Source organism: Bos javanicus, chromosome 11 (genome assembly GCF_032452875.1).
Source record: "Bos javanicus breed banteng chromosome 11, ARS-OSU_banteng_1.0, whole genome shotgun sequence".
In the NCBI taxonomy this organism is placed as follows: Eukaryota; Metazoa; Chordata; class Mammalia; order Artiodactyla; family Bovidae; genus Bos; species Bos javanicus.
Genome location: NC_083878.1, coordinates 59,617,963 through 59,634,239, shown reverse-complemented (window position 1 = coordinate 59,634,239; position 16,277 = coordinate 59,617,963). Strand labels below are relative to the sequence as shown.

The 16,277-nt window shown below is 36.6% G+C and overlaps 1 long non-coding RNA gene across 1 annotated transcript in view; it reads right to left on the bottom strand.

The window, feature by feature from the left end:
• Positions 1–501: 501 nt before the first annotated feature.
• The window catches only part of LOC133257182 (uncharacterized), a 73,082-nt gene continuing 57,306 nt past the window's right edge, over positions 502–16,277 (bottom strand). Inside the window, exons 3-4 of the long non-coding RNA XR_009739440.1 lie at positions 13,051–13,249; positions 502–2,805 (exon numbers count right to left, since the gene is read on the bottom strand). This is a non-coding gene — a long non-coding RNA (uncharacterized LOC133257182). The remainder of the gene's footprint in view (positions 2,806–13,050; positions 13,250–16,277) is intronic.

Here is a 16,277-nt window from a genome sequence, read left to right as displayed (position 1 = left end):
AGAACTGCTGCTACCAGTGCCCTTGTCCCTGCATGAGCCACGGTCACCCCTTTCTTCTGTAGAAGACCCTCCAATACTAGGAAGTATGTTTGACTCTGTCTTCCTTGGGGTCACTGCTCTTTTCCCTTTGGTCCTGGTGCACGCAGACGTTTTGTGTGTCCAAGTGTGGAGTCTCTCTTTTCACCAATTTTCTGGAAGTCCCATAATCACATTCTGCTGGCTTTTGAAGTCAGATTCTCTGGGGATTCTTACTCCCCTTTTCATATCCTCAGGATGGGAAGCCTGATATGAGGCTAAGAACTTTCACTTTAGTGGGAAAACTTATGTGGTTCTCCAGTTTTCATGTTCCCCACTTGGTGGTTACGGGATTGAATTTTATCATTATTGTACCCCTTCTACCATCTCATTGTGGCTTCTTCTTTGTTTTTGGATGCAGAGTATCTTTTTAGGTAGTTCTAGTGTCTTCCTGTCAGTGGTTGTTCAGCAGTTACTTGTGATTTTGGTGCTGTCAGAAGAGATGAGTGCATGTCCTTCTGCTCTTGCATCTTGAACCAATCTTGAATTTATGCATTTTGGCACTGTATTTGATCTTGGGTGGCCTCCGAGGCTGAAAGCAGGATTTCAGTTCCCAGCTAGTGATTTAAGTCAGGTTGTGGCAGTGAGAGCACTGAATCCTAACCACTTGACCACCAGGTACCAGTGGCCAGTGACAAGGTCCTGGTCCATCAGCTTTGTAGAAATACATTTCCACATAGAGACAGAAAGTAGTGAAATGAGAAAAATGTTTATTAGCAGGAAAAAGAGTAGATGTGGATAGACAAATAGGCAGGCACAGAAAGAGTTGCCAAAAATAATTTATTGTAAATTTATACATTTAATCAGAGCTCTTATTTGTAATGTATTTGTACTGAGTTTTTCCTACTCTCTGAGTTTGCCAGACCATATAAAATCAAACCATCTCACATCAGATGGTCAATGAATAATGTGTGATAAGTATGCCATGCTGCAAGAGACATAAGAGGCATGGGTTCAATCCCTGGCTTGGGAAGGGATTATTCTTGTTTGGAAAATTCCATGGACAGAGGAGCCAGGTGGCTAGAGTCCATGGGGTCACAAATCATTGGACATGATTGTGTGACTGAATCTGCACATGCTATGCTATATCTAGAAACAAAATTACATGTCAAAATCTTCATATTATACACTCATGGAAATAAAATTAATTGTCAAAGGAACCATTTTTGAATGAAGTAATGTTATATGCCAAGCACTGTGATAAGCATTCTACATGGTTTATTTGTTACAGCAGCACTTTGACTAATCCCTATCAGTATTTTTATTTTAATAGCTGAGGAAGTTATAGCAAAATTCTCCATTTTTCTTATATTTGTAAGCCTATACTGAAAAAAAATGTCTTGGAGTCTGTTATCAATATTAAAAAATATGATCTATTGAAAACAACTGATTTATATAAGTAACAGCTGCTTCATGTTAGACAACCGCAGAATAGGGTAGACATCTCCTAACCTTGTTATTGACATTATGTCAAAGATTTTCCAAATTTCTGCCAACCCTCCTAATAAATGCGAGACTCCGCCACATTTTTCCTTGTTTGGTAATGATTGATGGTGTTAAATGGAACAGCACTGAAAACCTTGTTAACATCAGGATATATTTAATCTATCGCTCCTCCTTGATCTCCTAAGTCATTTTGAGATATAAGGAAATTAGATTAACCTGACATGATTCATTCTTTATCCAGCCTTGTTTACTACTCCCCAGTATGAGATAGCTGCTGGTGTTCATTTAACTCTTGCCAGTTGATTTTTGATGATAAATTCTATTTCCTGCCCTTTTTTTTGCATTCGAATTTAGTTAAAATATGTCATTACTTTGTGATCCCTATTTTAAGTTGGGGAAAGTATAAAAGTATATTTAAGTGTACTGATAGTTTTATTAAGAATTCTTAAAATTTAATTTGATGATTTTCTCAGTTTAATGTGTATAGTAAAATGTACATATGATTCAATTAATATTTTCATTATCAGAAACTGTTGGTCACTACCAACACATATAAAATTCAGTCCTTATTTTTAATCTAATTTAAATTTATTTCCTTCCATTCTTGATCAAGTGCAGCTTTTTTTTTTTTCCTTGTTTTTTTTCAGATTACTATAGAGGGATTTTTAAAATAAAACTGAACCCAAAAATAACATTCAAAGTTTTGCTTTCTATGTGTGGATCTTTCAAGTTTGATAATTTAGCTAAATGACCATTTCAGAATTATTTTTGAGAATCCACCACATTGTTCCTTATACTAAAAGTGTTGTGATGAAAACAAAATGCACAATACATCATATTCGTCTTCAAAGAGCTTACAATGTTTTTAGTCAAAATAAACCAAGGATAGGTTAATATTCAGTCATCAAAGTGCATAGAGCTGAAAACCTTGATAGAAAACTTAGTTCCTTTGACGCCCTACACTCATTTCACAAATTAGGAAAAGGATACTCGCTATTCTACAGAGGGGTAGAATACAGAGGGGTAGACAGGTGTTGAATTCTTGCGATCATTTTAAATCTTACTCATTCAAAAAATGTACCTAGAGCATGAGGCTTAGGGTGGAGCACAGATATTTATCACCTTTCTATTCATTTTCTGGTCCTATTGTCCACTAGTTGACCATATCTTTGGCCACTTGTTCAACAATACACTCTATCTTTTCCATGCCACAACTTTCTGGGTATCACTTATAGACGTCTCTTAACCAGTCCTTCTGGATGCCAAAGGTTTAAAGATCAAGCACTATTGGGACAAAAAACAAACAAACAAACAAAAACAAGATAATAATATATTCTAATTAAATACTTAAAAACAGAAAGCAGAAGAGAGGAGAACAATTATGTCTCAGAAAGAGCAGACAGTAGGGGTGTGAGGACATGGTTATGAGGATGAACAGAGAGGTACATAAATATTCTGCTGTCCCTCTAGCTCCCTTGCAGAAATATGCACCCAGAATCTAATTTCCAAGTTGCCTCTGGATAATCCTTTGTTAATCTACTCTGAAGATGTCATCCTTTCAGTCAGTACTCTTCAGTTGAAGTTTTTCCAATTTGGCAGCACAAAAAAATGTATTAAATTAAATTAAGGAATGTAGGTAGAAAGTGTTTCACACATTTGTTGAATATAAATATAGTACACTTTACTATGCCGGGAGAAATATCAATAACCTCAGATATGCAGATGACACCACCCTTATGGCAGAAAGTGAAGAAGAACTCAAAAGCCTCTTGATGAAGGTGAAAGAGGAGAGTGACAAAGTTGGCTTAAAGCTCAACATTCAGAAAACGAAGATCATGGCATCTGGTCCCATCACTTCATGGCAAATAGATGGGGAAACAGTGGAAACAGTGTCAGACTTTATTTTTTTGGGCTCCAAAATCATGGCAGATGGTGACTGCAGCCATGAAATTAAAACACGCTTACTCTTTGGAAGGAAAGTTATGACCAACCTAGATAGCATATTGAAAAGCAGAGACATTACTGTGCCAACAAAGGTCCAATTAGTCAAGGCTATGGTTTTTCCAGTGGTCATGTATGGATGTGAGAGTTGGATTGTGAAGAAGGCTGAGCACCAAAGAATTGATGCTTTTGAACTGTGGTGTTGGAGAAGACTCTTGGGAGTCCCTTGGACTGCAAGGAGATCCAACCAGTCCATTCTGAAGGATATCAGTCCTGGGTGTTCTTTGGAAGGATTGATGCTAAAGCTGAAACTCCAGTACTTTGGCCACCTCATGTGAAGAGTTGACTCATTGGAAAAGACTCTGATGCTGGGAGGGATTGGGGGCAGGAGGAGAAGGCGATGACAGAGGATGAGATGGCTGGATGGCATCACTGACTCGATGGACGTGATTCTGAGTGAACTCCGGGAGTTGGTGATGGATAGGGAGGCCTGGCGTGCTGCGATTCATGGGGTCGCAAAGAGTTGGTCACGACTGAGTGACTGAACTGAACTGAACTTACCATAGCTCTAAAAATTCTCTTTCTTTGCTTAGATTTTCTGATTATATCCTAATGTAGTTAAAAAAATTTTTTTTTCACGTTTTTAGGAAAAAGAGCTTTAGTGTCTGTTTAGTTTTATACTTCTTCCTACACTTCCCTTTAGTTTGTTGTAGGGGCTGGAATGTTTTCTCATCTAGCTATCAGTAGTTTTTAATGATTTTCCCAGACTCTTATGATTCTTAGACTACACTTCCAAGAATCGTCTCCTGTGATCTCCATTAGAGGCTTTTGAAATTTACTTTCAGCACAATATACTGAAAATTTCTGAAAATGGTCTGAAAAATGCACAGAATAACATCAAGTTGAAGCGGCAGAGAGGAGCTCAACAAAAAACTCCTCTCCCAAAGTTCAAAGTCCTTTTATACATTCAGCTGACTATTCATAGCAATCCTTTCTTCTACTAAGGCATTGGAAGCAGCTTCTGAAGAATTTGCAGAGATTGCATCATTATATCTAGCTAGGCATATTGAAAACATACAAAAAATGTCATTCTAATATTACATGTTATATTTTGCTCCCAATAGTAACCATGGAATAAAACATATATCAAACTCTGAGGTCAATGAAATTCTCGTGGTTAAATAGGTGAGAATAAAAATATATATATATGTTTCCTGAATATTACCTTTTTATTGCCACAATGAAGCATGAAAGTACTTTAGCAAACATTAGATTTTTTTTTCTGATACCAAAAAAAAAACAAAAAGGAAGAAAAATGGAATTAAAATATGTTCCTGGTACATACACTTTTGAAGAAAAAGGAGAAAATTACTTGCATCAAAGTAATTTTCTAGATCTTACAATTATATTTGTTATTTAAAGTTGTTTCCTGTATATTTGGGAATTTCCCTGGTTTATTAATTTGTATTTTGTCTTTATTAGAATGATTATAATTGCAAACTGTTTTGTTTCTCCCTCAACCTGCAGATACTTTTATGATAAATGAGAGATTGAATTTTGCTTGAAATTTTAGGAGTTTGAGCCCAGTAAGAGCTAACTTAAATTTAATTAAAAGTTATCTAACCTTTTACTGTTTTTCAGTATGATATGCAATAAGATTATCAATAAGATAATATAATAATGATAATACAATTGATAGTCAAAAACATGAAGAAGGTAAAATAAGGGTCATAAACAGGAACTATTAACAATTGTTCAACATCAGTCCAAATATTTCTATCAATGGACAGATAGTAGTCATAAAATATTTGCCAGTATTTAATGATATATATTAATAATATATTTTAATATGTAAATTTTGCATGATTATAAAAAGATAAAATAAATCTGAATTAAAAAAGGAAGATATTGCAGAACTTAAGGTCAAAATTTTTTCATGAGGCAATCAGTTCAGTTCAGTTCAGTCACTCAGTCGTGTCCGACTCTTTGTGACCCCATGAATCACAGCACGCCAGGCCTCCCTGTCCAGCACCAACTCCTGGAGTTCCCTCAAACTCATGTCCATTGAGTTGGTGATGCCATCCAGCCATTTCATCCTCTGTTGTCCCCTTCTCTTCCTGCTCCCAATCCCTCCAAGCATCAGAGTCTTTTCTAATGAGTCAACTCTTTGCATGAGGTGGCCAAAGTATTGGAGTTTCAGCTTTATCATCATTCCCTCCAAAGAAATCCCAGGGCTGATCTCCTTCAGAATGGACTGGTTGGATCTCCTTGCAGTCCAAGGGACTCTCAAGAGTCTTCTCCAACACCACAGTTCAAAAGCATCAATTCTTTGGCGCTCAGCTTTCTTCACAATCCAACTCTCACATCCATACATGACCACAGGAAAAACCATAGCCTTGACTAGACGGACCTTTGTTGGTAAAGTAATGTGTCTGCTTTTGAATATGCTATCTAGGTTGGTCATAACTTTCTTTCCATGGAGTAAGCGTCTTTTAATTTCATGGCTGCAATCACCATCTGCCATGATTTTGGAGCCCCCAGAAATAAAGTCTGACACTGTTTCCACTGTTTCCCCATCTATTTGCCATGAAGTGATGGGACCAGATGCCATGATCTTCGTTTTCTGAATGTTGAGCTTTAAGTCAACTTTTTCACTCTCCTCTTTCACTTTCATTAAGAGGCTTTGTAGTTTCTCTTCACTTTCTGCCATAAGGGTGGTGTCATCTGCATATCTGAGGTTATTGATATTTCTCCTGGCAATCTTGATTCCAGCCTGTGCTTTTTCCAGCCCAGCGTTTCTCATGATGTACTCTGCATAGAAGTTAAATTAGCAGGGTGACAATATACAGCTTTGATGTACTCCTTTTCCTATTTGGAACCAGTCTGGGGTTCCATGTCCAGTTCTAACTGTTGCTTCCTGACCTGCATACAAATTTCTCAAGAGGCAGGTCAGGTGGTCTGGTATTCCCATCTCTTTTAGAATTTTCCAGTTTATTGTGATCCACACAGTCAAAGGCTTTGGCATAGTCAATAAAGCAGAAATAAATGTTTTTTGGAACTCTCTTGCTTTTTTGATGATCCAGCAGATGTTGGCAATTTGATCTCTGGTTCCTCTGCCTTTTCTAAAACCAGCTTGAACATCAGGAAGATCATGGTTCAAGTATTGCTAAAGCCTGGCTTGGAGAATTTTGAGCATTACTTTACTAGCATGTGAGATGAGTGCAATTGTGTGGTAGTTTGACCATTCTTTGACCTTGCCTTTCTTTGGGATTGGAATGCATACTGACCATTTTCAGTCCTGTGGCCACTGCTGAGTTTTCCAAATCTGCTGGCATATTGAGTGCAGCATTTTCACAGCATCATCTTTCAGGATTTGAAATAGCTCAACTGGAATTCCATCACCTCCACTAGCTTTGTTCATAGTGATGCTTCCTAGGGCCCCCTTGACTTCACATTCCAGGATGTCTGGCTCTAGATGAGTGATCACACCATCGTGATTATCTGGGTCATGAAGCTCTTTTTTGTACAGTTCTTCTGTGTATTCTTGCCACCTCTTTTAATATCTTCTGCTTCTGTTGGGTCCATACCATTTCTGTCCTTTATCGAGCCCATCTTTGCATGAAATATTCCCTTGGTACCTCTAATTTAATAATTCCTTACAAATAATCCCTCTGAAGCTAATGGAGGCAGAGGGTTTTTTCTTTTATATTTGAAAGGTATTTACTTTATGAAATTATGATGGTTTCTGCCATACAACAATGTGAATCAGACTTAGTAGACACCTTGAATCTCCCCTCCTCTCCCCACCCAATCCCGCCCATCTAGCCTGTCACAGAGCACTGGCTTGAGCTCTCTGTGTTGTACAGCAACTTCCCACTAGCTATCAGCTTTACACATGGTAATGTTATTATTTCAATACTACCCTCTCAATTTGTTCCACCCTCTCCTTCCCACACTGTGTCCACAAGTCTCTTCTCTATGTCTGCATCTCTATCAGCAGAGGAGTTTTGAAGCACATCAAAAACTGGAGTTATTGTAGCTTGTCTTTCATCCATGTTTCCCAAATGTCTAATAATTCCAACATTTTTAATATTTCCAGTATTAACTTTCTGCTATGAAAGAACAGAAAATCAGTGTATTGATACTTCTACTTCCCTTTCTCCAACCCTATGATCTTATGTGTTTATCATTTTTTAACATTAGTAAGGTTCTTAAAGTATAATTTCTACAGTTACAGGACTTTTGTCATTTTAGTGATTCATTTTTATTTCTTCTTTCCTCCATGAAAGTTAAAAAGTGAAAGTGAAGTCGCTCAGTCGTGTCTGACTCATTGCGATCCCATGGACTGCAACTTGCCAGGCTCCTCTGTCCATGGGATTTTCCAGGCAAGAGTACTGGAGTGGTTCCTTCTCCAGAGGATCTTCCCGACCCAGGGATCGAACCCAGGTCTCCTGCATTATAGGCAGACGGTTTACCGTCTGAGCCACAGGGATGTCTTTCCTCCATAACAGGCTTCATAATTTTGATAATCATGAATCTGTCACACAAGTGCTCAATAAATACTTCTTTTCCCTTTCCTTCCCACTGATAATACTGAGTGATTTGTTCCATTACAGATCAGATTTCTTTACTGGTTTTTCTTTTTTAAGCTAATCTTTACTCTTGCAGTGATTTCTCTGAGTCAATAGGTGGACATTTATATCTCTCTGAATATATTATGATGAATCATTAGAATTCTTTTTTCCCTGTGTCACATATAAGATTTGCGTGCTCAACAAAAACGCAAATCATTACTATTTTTTGTTACTCACATAAAATGCATTCCAAAGGGAGGGAGGAGAAAATCTAAATTATGATGATTTAAAAGAACGTTCACTTCCCAGGCAACATACCGGGAAGATTATTTCACTGTAGCATAAAAATGACTGATGACCTTGTAGGAATATATCATCTAAATATTTTGTCTTTGCAAAGTCCATATTAATATGACTAGTAAACATTTGGGATTTATATTATGCTTGATAAACTGAAGCATCATAAAAATAAAACACATAGCTGATCTTCATTTTAGAAATGAATAAAAGGAATAAAATATGAAATACAGGAGGTTTTATATGACATTTTTGCATAGTTTAGAATTTTATTTTGGAGCAATACTTTTGCAAGAAAAATTGCACCCACACAGAAGTGACATATCTTTTGATAATTATTGCTCCCCTCAATTCAAGTTTTGTAGCATCAATATAAGAAAGACTGATAACATACATTTCTAATGTTTTTATCTTCTGTAGGCACACAGATTTTCAATAAATGTGATTTTAGCAAATGTGATGTTCATCTTTGCAGTATACACAAAAAAATGGTAAGAGAATTATAATAAGCAAGTGGTAGGAAAATCATAATGATCACAGCTTTAAAATGATTTTAAAGGCCAAATAAGATGTCCCAGAATAATTTATGACACAATCTAAGACTTTTATTTCTAGTTAAAGATAGAGAAGACTAAGGAATGGGCGAACTAGAAACAAAATCCATAGAAAAGAGAAAATAAAACACCCCCCCCCCCACATGTATAAGGTGCACACCTCCAAGTATATTTTTAGGTTTTCAAATAAAATCAAAAAATATCACATGTATTTTTGTAATATCTCTTAATTAAACATGTCCAAATTGATAACATCAGCAATAAATCAACTAAATCACAATACATTTTACATATTTAAACTACAAAAGAGTCTTTGATATACAAATATACTTAACAGTATTCATGTACTCTTTTGTAAATTTTGCTAACTGCTCACTATTAGAAAATTTTAGTGTTTTCAATGCCTTCAAAATTTTTGGAATCTGAATTTTTGCTGTTAGTTCAATGAATGCCCTTTTCTGAAACTTTCTTATGTGCAAATCCATGCTATTTTCTTTAGTCATATAATGGTAGTCACCATTTGTTTTATTAAATACTTAGCTTTTACTGAGAATTCATAAAATGAGAAAAGCATAAACATTTAGAAATAATTTACAACAAAATATCAATCCATATCAGAAAAGTCTATGAAATTCTGATTTTTTCTACCATTCCTTGTGTTGAAAAATTTAAAAATGCCTGTTCTGGATATTTTCTGAGCAGATAAGACTTTTCTGACAGAATAAAATAATATGACATGTTTATAGTTCCAATGTGAAACTATTATAAACTGTACTCATGTCTAAGATAATTTTGTGCTAGTTAGGTTAACTTCAAATTTAAAACCTCTGAATTTCTTGTATGGCCAAAATTTTCCTCCCTAAATTTAAGCCATGAGCCAAAACTCTGCTTCAACTTGTTATTAAAAGAAAATGTTTTTTTATTTTTAAAAACTTTTTATTTTGTATTGAGATATAGTCAATTAACAGTGTTGTGGTAGTTTCAGGTGCACAGGGACGGGACTCAGCCAAAGTAAGTTATTAAAAAAAAAAACAGTCCACTTTTAATGTCATGGCTGTGAATTAAAACCACATGGAGAGACAGTACTACTGTGGACAGTAGAGTTGTGATTTCTGAGAGAAGCTACTATCAATCAAGGGCTTGTGAGGCTATAGAACACATCTCCTTCTGCCAAAGATGGTTAAATAGCTCCCAGGAAATCCCTGGCATTTTCCCCATAGAAATGTGCCAAGTAACAAACAATGGAAGTGCAACATAGACAAGAAACATAGAAGTGGACCTTGACTGTCTGTGACTGGGAAAAAAATCCAGTTTGTGAGACTGTACAACTTTGTGTGGGCATTACAGAAGTAGTAATTAGAGCCATTTCTATTATTTCATTTACCCCTTACATTTCTTTTAAAATGTTTAGCATTAAAACAGAACTAGATTTAACCACAGGGTGAGTGTTTATAAATTAAGCTCACCTAAAAATCATTTTGTAGTTAGGATCATGAAAGGTTGTTGTTGAATCACACGAAGACATCGGGATTCTTGGCCCCCGGAGGAGAAGAATTCAATCCGGGGCCAGAGACGAGGCTTGATCGTTCAGAGCTTTTGTGTAATAAAGTTTTATTAAAGTATAAAGGAGATAGAGAAAGCTTCTGACATAGGCATCAGAAGGGGGCAGAAAGAGTACCCGCTTGCTAGTGTTAACAATGAAGTTATATAATCCAAATAATGTCTGGAGGTTGTAAAGACCTCATCAGACCTACTCCCATAATTTACATTTTAAGATAACACTGTCCTCAGGCAGGATACATCCTTGTAAAGACCAGGTCTACTCCCATAATTTACATCTTAAGATAACAGAAGGTTTAATCCAAAGACTGTCCTTAGGCAGGATACATTATTGTTATATAATCCTAAGGAATGTGGAGAAAGAAAAAAGTTTGTCCTTTCTTCCTCCTTGAGAATTCCAGACCCCTCTCTCCTTGGGGACCCCTAGACTCCTTATCAACCTGCCTAGGAAATGACTCTCTCAATCACATTCAGAATTTATCAATCATAAATATCAACATATATCATTTTGGGCGTCTTGGCTCAGACAGTAAAGAATCTCCCTGCAATGTAGGAGATCCAGGTTCAATGCCTGGGTTGGAAAGATCTCCTGGAGAAGGAAATGGTAACCCATTCCAGTATTCTTGCCTGGAAAATTCCATGGACAGAGGAGCCTGGTGGGCTACCATCCATGGGGTCACACAGAGTCGGACACAACTGAGCAACTAACATATTATTTTGACTGAGCAGCAGTCTTTCCTGTGAAATACAAATACTCTCAGAATCCAAATGTACTTTTAATTATCAGTGTATTTATAAGTGACAAAACCACATTTAGCCTACTTTACAATTACAAGCAGTTTGATATTCAATTCAGTTCAGTTCAGTCGCTCAGTCGTGTCCGACTCTTTGAGACTCCATGAACTGCAGCACGCCAGGCCTCCCTGTCCATCACCAACTCCTAGAGTTCACCCAAACCCACGTCCATCGAGTCGGTGATGCCATCCAGCCATCTCATCCTCTGTCGTCCCCTTCTCCTCTTGCCCCCAATCCCTCCCAGCATCAGAGTCTTTTCCAATGAGTCAGCTCTTCATATGAGCTGGCCAAAGTACTGGAGTTTCAGCTTTAATATCATTCCTTCCAAAGAACACCTAGGACTGATCTCCTTTAGAATGGACTGGTTGGATCTCCTGGCAGTCCATCGGACTCTCAAGAGTCTTCTCCAACACCACAGTTCAAAAGCATCAATTCTTCAGCGCTCAGCTTTCTTCACAGTCCAACTCTCACATCCATACATGACTACTGGAAAAACCATAGGCTTGACTAGACTGACCTTTGTTGACAAAGTAATGTCTCTGCTTTTGAATATGCTATCTAGGTTGGTCATAACTTTCTTTCCAAGGAGTAAGCGTCTCTTAATTTCATGGCTGCAATCACCATCTGCAGTGATTTTGGAGCCCAGAAAAATAGAGTCTGACACTATTTCCACTGTTTCCCCATCTATTTGCCATGAAGTGATGGGACCAGATGCCATGATCTTAGTTTTCTGAATGTTGAGCTTTAAGCCAACTTTGTCACTCTCCTCTTTCACTTTCATCAAGAGGGTTTTTAGTTCCTCTTCACTTTCTGCCATAAGGGTGGTGTCATATGCATATCTGAGGTTATTGATATTTCTCCTGGGAATCTTGATATTACTTGCAACAAATATAAACTAATATTTTATCTTTGTCCATCAACATGGACTTTATGGTGAATGCCCTTTAACTGCTTTCATGTTGAGAAAGTATGTTGATGATAGCTATCCTTATTTTGTTTTACTTATCCAAACACTTCTAATTTTGCTTCATTTTTAACCCACAGCAGACTACTCTGAAACGTAGAAAATCTTGGTTTGACTCATGGGATTTCACTGTCTTTACCTTGTGTTTCCACAGTACTCTATAAAACACTTTGGCCTCTATTTCTTATATTCTAGCTGTTTGCTCTAATGTCTGATTTTACATCATTGCCCAATTCCAGGAAAGCTGGCTTTGTTTATTTTTTTTCTTATTCACTGTTAGATAAGTCCTAGAAGCTGACTCAATACAGAGTTAATGTTGGCTCTTAAACATATTCAAAATTAGATAAATTCATTAGCCTAGCAAGATCCTGAAATATCTAACTTAAATTTAAGGCACATTCAAGTCACCACTGAGGAGCAAATAAATTTATTTAATCACTGAAGTACAGAGCACAAGCATAACCCATGTAACTCCAGGAATTTCCTTCAGCAATCATTATAAAAATCATTTTCTATGCCATTTTTTGGGGGGACTTTATCAAATATAAACCTGTGAAATGGGCATAAAGATATAGCAAACAGGCGAACATTTCTTAGAGCTGCAGACCAGTCATTAGCTGCAGACTAATCATAACCTGTCATGATTAGTGAATTCATTTTATATTTTATCTCACTGGCCTCGCCAAAGCTCATGCCTCAAGTTCTGTTTTGCCTCTTAGAAGTATCTTCTAAATATTTTAATGTCTTTTACTCTTGAATAATAAACATATAACGTCGGTAATTTTTTGTGAATAATTGAAAATACTAAAAGCGTGTGAGACCAACAAGCAGGTGTGTTACTTACAGTATTCTACTGTGTTCTTTCCATCTGTTTGAGTTTTGATTCAACTTGACAAGACGTAAATATGCTTAATTCCTGTGAAGAATAAAGTTCCCCTGATGATTACTTTCAACTGGAGTAGGGAACACGATGTAAGAATGAAAGTCAGGATTTTATTTCACTTGTCCTGAAGATCTTGTCTCCCCAAGGACAAAACATATTTCTGAGGAAAAAACAAGGAGAATGCTGTTTTACTTGGTGCCATCAACTCAAAGTAAATGTATGTTGATCTTCAGTATTTGCTTATACATACCATCTTTAAATGTAATAAGAAATATAGAAACTTTACTCTAAAATATTTCATTGCCTGCCAAGAGGAAATTTACTCAGAGTCATTGCTACAGGGAGACAGTCAAGCATTTTCAAGAGTTTGATTTGACACCTGACTTTTCCTGTTTGTGAAGTGGGTAAATAATATCTCCCTAATAAAATGTTTGTGAAGACTGCATGGGAATGTAAATATAAATTGAATGTGATATTTAGATTAAAACGCCTAGAATGATTCTTCAAAAAGTGCAATTGCCTCCTAAATATTAATCTCACTAATCCATCCTTTTCATTTTTAATTGAATTCATATTTATTTTTTCCCTCTATTCCATTGGGAAACTTAAAAAATGTGAGAGACAGTATTCAAGTGTAATTTGAAAGATGCAGAAAAGAAACCCCTAGTAATGTTGAGCAGTCATGGGACTAGTAGATTAGCTAGGACTATGAGCCATCCTGGAAGTTACAATCAAGCCTTTCTTCACTTCCTGTGATAGCACAGTCAGGTGGCAAAAATAAGCTCCAGCTTTTCTTGAGATCTGCCACACTAAACCTTATCACTGCCTATGATTAAGCTAGATCATTTACACATAAGATTTTTGCCTGGAGTTGGACTTCTCAGTTCCTTTGTGAATGCAAAATTGGAAAGCAAGGGAATTTCAAGATGTCTGAGCAAGCAGAAGGAGGATATAGAAAATATCTCTCTCCACAAATGCATCAGGAATACATCTAGAGATGCAACAATTACCATAGAACATCAAATGAATACTATTAGGAAACCCTGAACACTGGAAAGGACTGTAAAGATCCCCGCATAATGGGTCTCTGAGGACAATTTCCCCACTTTGGTTTGTATATTGATTTTTTCCTTTTTTAAAAAAAATCATTTTTGCCTATTTGTTTTATTTCCTTTGCTTTATTCTTCCATTAGTTCTCTGCTTTGGTTTTTGGTTTGTTTGTTTTGTGATTTCGTTGGAATTTTTTTTTTAATTGTTTGATTTTGTTTTTAGATTCATTAGTTTATCTTGTTGGTATCTTGATGACCTAGAGGGGTGGGATGGGGGAGGGAGGCTCTCGAGCGAGGGGGTAAGCATATACATATAGTTGATTCATGGAAGAGAAAATAGCAATCCACTCCAGTATTCTTGCCTGGAAAATTCCATGGACAGAGGAGGCTGGTGGGCTACAGTCCCTGGGATCACAAAGTCAGACACAGCTAAGCATGAAGGCATGCACCTGCTTCACTTTATTGTACAGCAGAAATGAACACAACCTTGTAAAGCAATTATACACCAAGGAAAAAGAGGAAAAAATTGGAAAGCATCTCACTCACATTAGACAAATACATATGTGCTAGAGAAAAAGCCCTTGCATTTCTAAATTACAGGGTAGATATAAAGGACTTCAGGAAAAAATGGATGTGTTCAGTTTGGGGGTAATATTTAAATAGATTGCGGTACATCCACATAACAATATGTTAAGTAATAGCTATAAAAGGTGTTTTCAAGAATAGTTAATGAAAATATTTGCAGTATAATGTGAAATAAAGAATGTAGAGTCATTCTAGTGTCAGTCTAGTCATTCTAGTCTGAATCTAGTATAGAGTCAGAACCCAGTTTATAGATATATCTATGTATGTGTGGGTATGGCCTTGAGAAACATGGGTGCATCTGTGTATGTTCAGTTACTGCAGTCATGTCTGACTCTTTGTGACCCTATGGGCTGTAGCCTACCAGGTTCCTCTGTCCATGGGATTTTCTCAGCAAAAATGTAGGAGTGAATAGCCATTTACTCCTCCAGAGGATTTTTATCTAATGTTAAATGTAGCTATTTCTGGATAATTGAATTATGAAAAAAAGCTTTGTAACTTCATGAGATTTAACAAATTCTCAATAATGATCATGTATAACATATTTATTAAATATATAATTTTACAGGCAAGTATTAAAACTTTAAAGATATGGTGTCTTAGCAAAGAAAAAAGATGCTGAGAAGCCTGCAGTGATGCACTTGTTAGCTCTCTCAGCACAGGCAGATGGAGCAGATGAAAGTAAAAGAAGTCCCAGATGTGAAAAAGAAAATTTATTGGAACCTGTATCTCCATGAAACTTATGCCTGCTTCTTTGTTGAACTCTTAGCTCTTTTTTGTGTGTGTGTGTGTGTATAAAAATACTATACTAATTTATTAATATATTAATTAAGCAAACTAAACATGAATTGATTTATAACAAATCATATTTGGAAGGACAGGGGGAAGAAAGCACTTTTTAAGATTAAAAAGTAGAATTATGACTGTTAGTGATGAACCAACCACTTCTTTACTCCCTCCATATTTAACCCTGGACCCTAAGCTGCCTTCATTCTTCAGGGGTGTGTGTGCTGTTGAGTAGCCTCCTGATTCTCTGGGTGCCCACCAGAGAGGCTTGATCTTACTGTTTTTCTGTAAATGTAACGTCTGCCATTTCCATTGTGATGAATGCCATTGAAAAACAACGGGACTTGAGATCATCACCACACTTTTTCTATTTTGCATCATGTTGACAACTTAAATTGTCCCCTAACAGCACAGTCCTTCCATGACTTTTTGATAAAGATTTGTTTTAGAGGATTAAGAATTCTTCATCTTGGCCTCACCCTTTCCTTTTTTTAAATGTAAACATAACTTTTATTTGTTTATTTATTTTTTAATTTATTTATTTATTTTTACTTTACAATATTGTATTGGTTTTGCCATAATTGACATGAATCTGCCACAGGGGTACATGTGTTCCCCATCCTGAACCTCCTTCCCACCTCCCTCCCCATCCCGTCCCTCTGGGTCATCCCAGTGCACCAGCCCCAAGCACCCTGTATCATGCATCAAACCTGGACTGGTGATTCATTTCACATATGGCAATATACATGTTTCAATGCCATTCTCCCAAAC